Below are 7,500 nucleotides of genomic sequence, written 5' to 3' on the forward strand. Positions count from 1 at the left end.
TCCATGTAAAAGGATGTTGTGAAACAGTGGGAAGTCCCTCACATGATATTTTGCAGAAATATCATAAAGTGTTTGTTCATAACATCATTATGACGAACCTGGACTATCTCAATCAAAGTCATATTTAAGCAAAACCATGCGATGGAGCGGAAAATTACCCTTCTGATGGATTAATGTCAAACCAATGTTTAATACCGGTCATTCCACGGGATGATATGTTTAACGATTTGGGTTTTCTAGACCTCGGAAAGCCTGATGATGTAATTATGACACGAGTTATGAACGAACTTATAAATTTTACTAAGCAATAACATCATTAATATAAAAAAAATAAAACCCTTTTAATGGACACACGCTGTTATGATGGTGTATACAAACTATTTTCAATGTTTGAATGCACTACTGTTTGATAGATTAAGATAAACAATATTCTGTATTTAACATACAATTACGTGTGCACTCAGGATGAGTAAAAAATGCCCTATTTTTAGTACTATTATCTTTCTATGAAGAGATATAAGATGCACACATTATCTACTTGCTCATGCAGCTTGACCAACTTATTTCCTTGCCATATATGCATAAAGTTTTCAGTAGAAAACATATTTTACTATGAGTAGTGGTTGATTTAAAAAGTCCTTAAAAAGCAAACACCCCCACCTTTTGGCAAAAGCTCAGATCTAGATCTACACGGTGGGTCCACCAAAGTTCAATCAGTGGTACAATCCGGCTAAAATAATTTTTTTTTATGGAAGTGGCTATTCTCATCCGGGGTGAGAATAGAAAAACGATCTACCTCTCACCCCGGGTGAGACTTGCCAGCGTAGGCTATTCTCACCCGGTGCGAAACAAGACCTGCTTTTCCTCATTTTGGAATAAATACTGTCTATCGGTGTGGATGATCATATTGATAAAAGCCAAGAAAAAATTACGTTATAGCACAAAAGTAAGCTAATTTGATCGTCTTCAAAGATGCTATTTCTATTTCACTGTTCGAATCGAGACGAACTACGCGGGTCCCCATTTTGTTTTGCCCGGAAGTTCTCGCAAGATCTACTCTTCCCCTCTCTCTCTGTCTCTTTCTGAATACTGTCCATCGGTGTGAACGATCAAATTGACCAAAACAAAGTTAAAAAATGATGTTAAAACACAAAAGTAAATTCATTTTGGTGCTTTTTCGGTAGTTCCCACCCCCCATATTTGAGCCTGACCTACTTCTAGATCTAGAGTCTAGATCTATACGTTGGATTCGCGGTGAGCTAAGATATCAAACCTAACAACAGCAAAACATTAAATTGTGGTAAAATTCAGGGGGGCATGCCCCCCTGAAACCCCCCTTCCTATTTTTGTTAGGTCAGGGGGCTAAAACCCCCCTACTCTTGGGGCCAAAACTCGTGAATAACAATTGCGGGGTGGGAACTACCGAAAAAGCGCCTTAATTTGGTTGTCTACAAAGATGCTACGGCTATTTAACTTTTCGAATCGAGCCGAACTACGCGGGTCGCCATTTTGTTTTGACCGGAAGTTCTCGCGCTACTCCTCTCTCTCTCTCTCTCTCTCTCTCTCTCTCTCTCTCTCTCTCTCTCTCTCCACTGCCCACAGTAGTGATGGGCCGATACCACAATTTAGGTATCGATGTCGAGATCTAGCAATGATAGTACATAACAAGATGGGCCACTTCTCTCTTTGAGCCAATTAAAAAAGTGTCCTCAAAATTTGGTGGCGCCCTCTTCACAAAAGCGCACTCTTTGCGAACAGAGTTACCCTACTTGAGTTTTAAAAAATCAAAGTGAAACTAGCAAGTTTTGGGATAAATTTCGGAAGAACGCTTTTTTAAAATGGTTACGCTGACAAAAAACCTCTTCCGGAGGAAAGGGTGATGGTTTTTTTCGTTTAATTTGACTTTAGAATGACAGGCGAGAGGTCATTAAAATAAAAAAAAACTAAAACTCCGCACTGAACGTACCCGAACTGCTGATGAACAGCAGTCGATCTGCGCACGCAAGGAGGTGCTATTCCTATTCTTCTTCTGGAAAAACGAAAGAGAGCTTCAAAACAGACTGCAGCGCCATCTGAAGCAAAGAGCATACTTCCTGTGGACACTTTTTTGGCTGAGTGGCCCATCTTGTTATTTACTATCTTTGGATCTAGTACTTTTTCAAGGTATCGATACCGATACCTCGATACTTAATGCTATTAGTAACATAGTTACGTCGGGGGTAATAAGTAAAGACAAAAATACAACTATACTTTTCCAAGTATTTAGATAATCGTGTCTAGACAAGTTGTGACTATTTAGCTGAGACTCTAACAAAAATTATTTGTGAAAAAGAGAGAGAGAGAGAGAGAGAGAGAGAGAGAGAGAGAGAGAGAGAGAGAGAAAGAGAGAGAGAGAGAGAGAAATAAACAGGGGTGAAGGCTGACTTGTTTGACAGGGTAATCAAAGTGAAACGGGATCACAATCAGATATGGCCTGTAGATATCACACAAGAATCTTACTCGAGGCGGCGACTCTCTGAGTTGTGAATGAAAACAAATCCGGAATTCATATTGTATGTTCAACCGCCAAAATAATCGGGAAAGTATCTTATTAAATATCAGTTCCAACTAAAATTAAATTTAACTTTTTGGATGTGAATACATAAACACGAAGCAAAGATGTCAGTACTAGATCTATATGTTATAGATCTACCAGTGAGTCTAACTCTTTGGTAGAACATGACAATTATCATTTTTTTAAATTTCACATTTGGCTGTTTTTGTTAGCCTTTCGCGGCCAGGAGCTGATGTCATAATCGAGGTAAAAAAACAAGCACATTGAGCAGTCAAGAGATTATTAAGAGTTAGTTCCCCTTATATTTGTGAGGTAGACTCGACCAGTGTTAGTTAGCTTACATAAATCAGGGCTTCTGATTGATTATAACTGTGGCCCCAAAGGGGTGAACAGGGTATATGTGGCAATGAAACAGCTTTGACTGCTATGCACATGTTCCCTTCAAGTCTATTGGTAGACTCTTACAGCCTTACTTTAAGCTTACTTAATCAAAGCTTGCGACTGCTTATGGAGTGGCCCGAGAGGGGTGAGGAGGCTATTTCTGTGGCCGTGAAACTGTTTTGAATGTTAGGCATACTGTTCATTGTTGATTACGAACGTCTTTTTACGTTTAATTTAAAGAGGTTTACGTTTAAGAATGAATTTGACAGCGACAATGTTTCGAAATTAGGAAGGGAAGCAGTGATTATTTGATTATATAGACGCTTCGCCCCTGGAAATAAATACCCAAATATGAGAATAAAAACAAAAATTAAGTGAAGTATGGGAGGAAAGTCAACTTTGCAGAAAATGTTAGTATTGGAAAATAAAAACACAAGAGTTCTAAAAAGGCAATTCAATTTACCAGATTTTTAGCAACTTTAAATTAAACTAATGAGGATAAATCAGGGTTGTCAGTGAGGATTTTGCAAAATCACCATATAGATTTCATGAAAAACTTCTCTCTTTTTGTTGAAAAATCACTAAATAAATTTACAACGCTTGCCCCCTACGAAAACTTATCAGTTTTGATAAACAAAAAATTCTCAAGGCCCAAGTCACTTGCTTTGGCAGCCCTGGGATAAATAACACATAGGTATCGATGTTTAGAGCAGGTATCGGTACCGATACCGATACCTATAGGTATCAATGATAGTAAATAACAAGATGGGCCACTTCTCTCTTTGAGCCAAATAAAAAAGTGTCCTCAAAATTTGGTGGCGCCCTCTTCACAAAAGCGCACTCTTTGCGAACAGAGTTACCCTACTTGAGTTATAAAAAATCAAAGTGAAACTAGCAAGTTTTGGGATAAATTTCGGAAGAACGCTTTTTTAAATGGTTACCCTGACAAAAAACCTCTTCCGGAGGAAAGGGTGATGGTTTTCTTCGTTTAATTTGACTTTAGAATGAAAGGCGAGAGGTCATTAAAATTTTAAAAACCTAAAACTCCGCACTGAACGTACCCGAACTGCTGATGAACAGCAGTCGATCTGCGCACGCAAGGAGGTGCTATTCCTATTCTTCTTCTGGAAAAACGAAAGAGCTTCAAAACAGACAGCAGCGCCATCTGAAGCAAAGAGCATACTTCCTGCGGACACTTTTTTGGCTGAGTGGCCCATCTTGTTATTTATTATCATTGTAGGTATCTAAGTATCGAGTACCTGCCCATCACTAGCCCACAGACAAAATTGTACGCTTTTAATAGGCCTAGGCTACAGTTGTAATGGAACGTTTGTTCACGGCACAGAATTCTACAATTTTTCTGTTATCACCATAGATGTACACTATAGTCACCAGATACCGTACGCCCCTCTCTCGCCTTGCTGCGCGATGGCCACATTTGACAGCGGCGTCCGCCATGTTTCGGTGGGCGAGTTGTGTGAAGGAATTCAAGCTAAAGCAATGGGCCAGGCATGTTTTCTCTCCCTCATACGCGATAGGCGATCGGCTTGGTCCTTGTTAACTTTTTTTTTTACGTGGGCGCCGTGGCGTACTATCTAGGTTACTAAATAGCAATAATACAGCGTTCTTTTTACTACTAGATCTACAAACAAATGTATTATTAAATAGATAGAGATAGAGATATAGGCTTAAAAATGGAACCCCACAAAAAACCTTTATTTCTTCATCAGCGCTATATCTACGAAGTGGTTTATTTCTTATTGACTGAATCAAAGCGTAGATCTATAGGGCCTATCGTCAACTTATAAAAAGAAGTATGAATTAAGATGTGGTATCATGGGAACCTCCCAATCACCCCACCCTTTCTCTCCTCCCGAATCTCAATACCCCCCCCCCCCCCAAAAAAAAAACAAAAAAACAAACACAACAAAAAACAAAAATAAAAAACAAACAGTTTGGCTTTAAATTAAACCAAGATGAGTCATAGAAAAAAATTCAAGTTTTTCTTCCATTAGGTGCAGGAAGGCACTGAAGCTCTTCATAAAGCATAAAACTTTCCCTAGTGACATTTGAACAGGAAACTGTATTTTTCATTCTTATGTTCACTTTTTGTAAATATTATTATACATGTACCAAACAAGTAGATCTAGTGTTTCTTCATGTCAGTATTAAACTTTTTTAAAAAAGAACTAAAGTAGATGATCTACAGCATTTAAACTAAAGTTCCTTTAATTGCTGTTTTAAGTAAATCTAATTTGGGGCATTAGGAAAACAACTGAGACAGCTCTGGACTCACTAAAGATAAAAAAGGGAACTTAACGTTGTTTTGTAGCCTGGACAATTGTTTGTCTACACAGTGTAGTGATGACTGATATTATGCTGTACATATATAGCAAGCTCAGCACCAAACGCAATCTGGCTATGGTTTCCTTTGTCACCAATAAACTTAGATATCTATCCTATACACTGCTTCATACATTTTAGACACAAGCCTATCTTTGGCTACTCCCATCCATCATTTTCCCATAAAAATAATTAGGATTGATGATGCTGTTATATTACTATGTTTTATATATATATATATATATATATATATATATATATATATATATATATATATATATATATAAATATATTAGTATACTATAAATATAATACAGTAGTCTCCGCCTAAGATCCCGCCGCTTACGATCCCGGTTCGCTTAAGATCCCGTTGTTTTAGGAAAACAGAATTTTTACTATACAAAAGCCACCCCTAAGATCCCGCTCTGATGGTCTACATTCGGCTAAGATCCCGCATTTCAGATCATAATTTGCTAAACAAAAACCCGGGCGGGCACAGCCGATCAACCAAGAGTGAAAAGTTGAGATCAATAAACTGTCCGTCTCGTCAAAGATCAGCCACTATCGTGAATGTGATCACATACACGTAGTAAAACTCGATGAAGCGATACAATGTTTGCCCCAGACGGGATCACACCGCGGTGTGAACTGACCGACGCGTTTGTTTTCCCCACGCATCGCACTCACACCTGAGCTCTCCCCCTAAACTTGCATCACTCGCTGGGTGGGTAGGGCCTACAAGTTCGCTCCTGGCAGGATCACATCGAACCGTGAACTCTTCCTTGACCATTGCAGCAGTTGTCTCTACTCCCGAACTTGCGAGACAGACTGAATTTTAATTGGTGTGTCCCCGACGTAATGGTGTGTAACGACAAAGGCGGTTTGGAGGGAGGGGGGGGGGGGGGCTCGGTCAGAGATGGAAAGCTATACATTTTTGACAGGTAAAGAGGAGGGGCAATTGGATAATCGTAGATCCTGAAACTCATGATAGGATAATAAGTGGAAATGGCACGCCTCATCCCACTATGCACCGTGATAGGTCATCAACGTTAACCACTCTTTGCTCGCCATATGCCATAAACCCACCAAGAGGGAACGCCAGTTCATCTTAGAGTGGAGGGAGACCATTTTACCGTTATTGAGCCTGAACATGGTTCACCATAGATCTTCCCTGGGTTCGTCGGTTAAGATCCCGGTTCGCCTAAGATCCCGCATTTCCTTGCTCCCGAGCACCGGTATCTTAGGCGGAGACTACTGTATATATAAATATAATATATATAGATCTATTTAAGTCAGTGAGTTAAGTGAGTGAAATTGGTACCTCAGATTAGTAGATCTAGCTTGGATTTTGTGATGTTTAAGTAAGTAATTAAACACAAAGACGAGGCAAAATTGCAGTGGTTACATCTGATATCAATTAACTGAAAGGTAGGCACTGATCAGACCAGACTCTTAATCTCTTCGAATATTTTCTTCAAAACGGAGATCTGGGTCTAGATCTAGATCTAATCTGTCTAAATTCTTATCAATCTTATTCTTACTCTTACCAATGAAATGAAAGAGGGGTTCCTTTGGAGGCTCTGTTAGTACACTAATAAATGCAGCAGTGTTGCACCATCCTTTCTGGTCTCGTTTTATTGTAAAGAAAGTCTCTAAGGATGCAATAATAAAAACAATAATAATAAAAATAATAATAATAATAATAATAATAACAACAACAACAATAATAATAACAATAATAATAACAACAACAACAATAATAATAACAATATAATAATAATAATGCAGATCATTTCTATAGCGCCCACGAACACAGCTCTATGTGCTTTACATAAATGCATGTATGAGCAATATTCACACACACACACACACACACACACACACACACACACACACACACACACACACACACATGCACGCACACATCACACGCATACGCTTACACATCGTACAAACATGATCTAGATCTAGAGATCTAGATCTCGACGTCTAGATCTATGGGGATTTGGCTTTTCTTTGGGTTACATAAACGAGTTTCAGTATTATTTTCATTAAGCTGGAGCATATTATCAATCATCCAGTTCTTGACATCATCAATGCACATACCCATGGTGGCAGGGGAGGTTTTAACATCTAGATCTAGTGGTGGAACAGATTTATACAACTGTTTATTATCTGCGTACATGTGATAATTCATACTCAACTGTGCTTTCTAGTCACAG

General features: G+C 38.8%; 1 protein-coding gene across 2 annotated transcripts in view; it reads right to left on the reverse strand.

Annotated features, from left to right (window-relative positions):
* The window catches only part of LOC101851596 (enoyl-CoA delta isomerase 2, peroxisomal), a 68,769-nt gene that overhangs the window by 61,054 nt on the left and 215 nt on the right, over positions 1-7,500 (reverse strand). Inside the window, exon 1 of one of the 2 annotated variants that reach the window (XM_035971634.1) lies at positions 6,826-6,847. The exons of the other annotated variant lie outside the window; for it this stretch is intronic. The gene's annotated coding sequence lies outside the window, so the exon portion shown is untranslated. Of the gene's footprint in view, positions 1-6,825; positions 6,848-7,500 lie in introns of those variants that run through there. 2 annotated transcript variants of the gene reach the window in all.

Source organism: Aplysia californica, unplaced genomic scaffold (genome assembly GCF_000002075.1).
Source record: "Aplysia californica isolate F4 #8 unplaced genomic scaffold, AplCal3.0 scaffold00474, whole genome shotgun sequence".
Taxonomy (NCBI): domain Eukaryota; kingdom Metazoa; phylum Mollusca; class Gastropoda; order Aplysiida; family Aplysiidae; genus Aplysia; species Aplysia californica.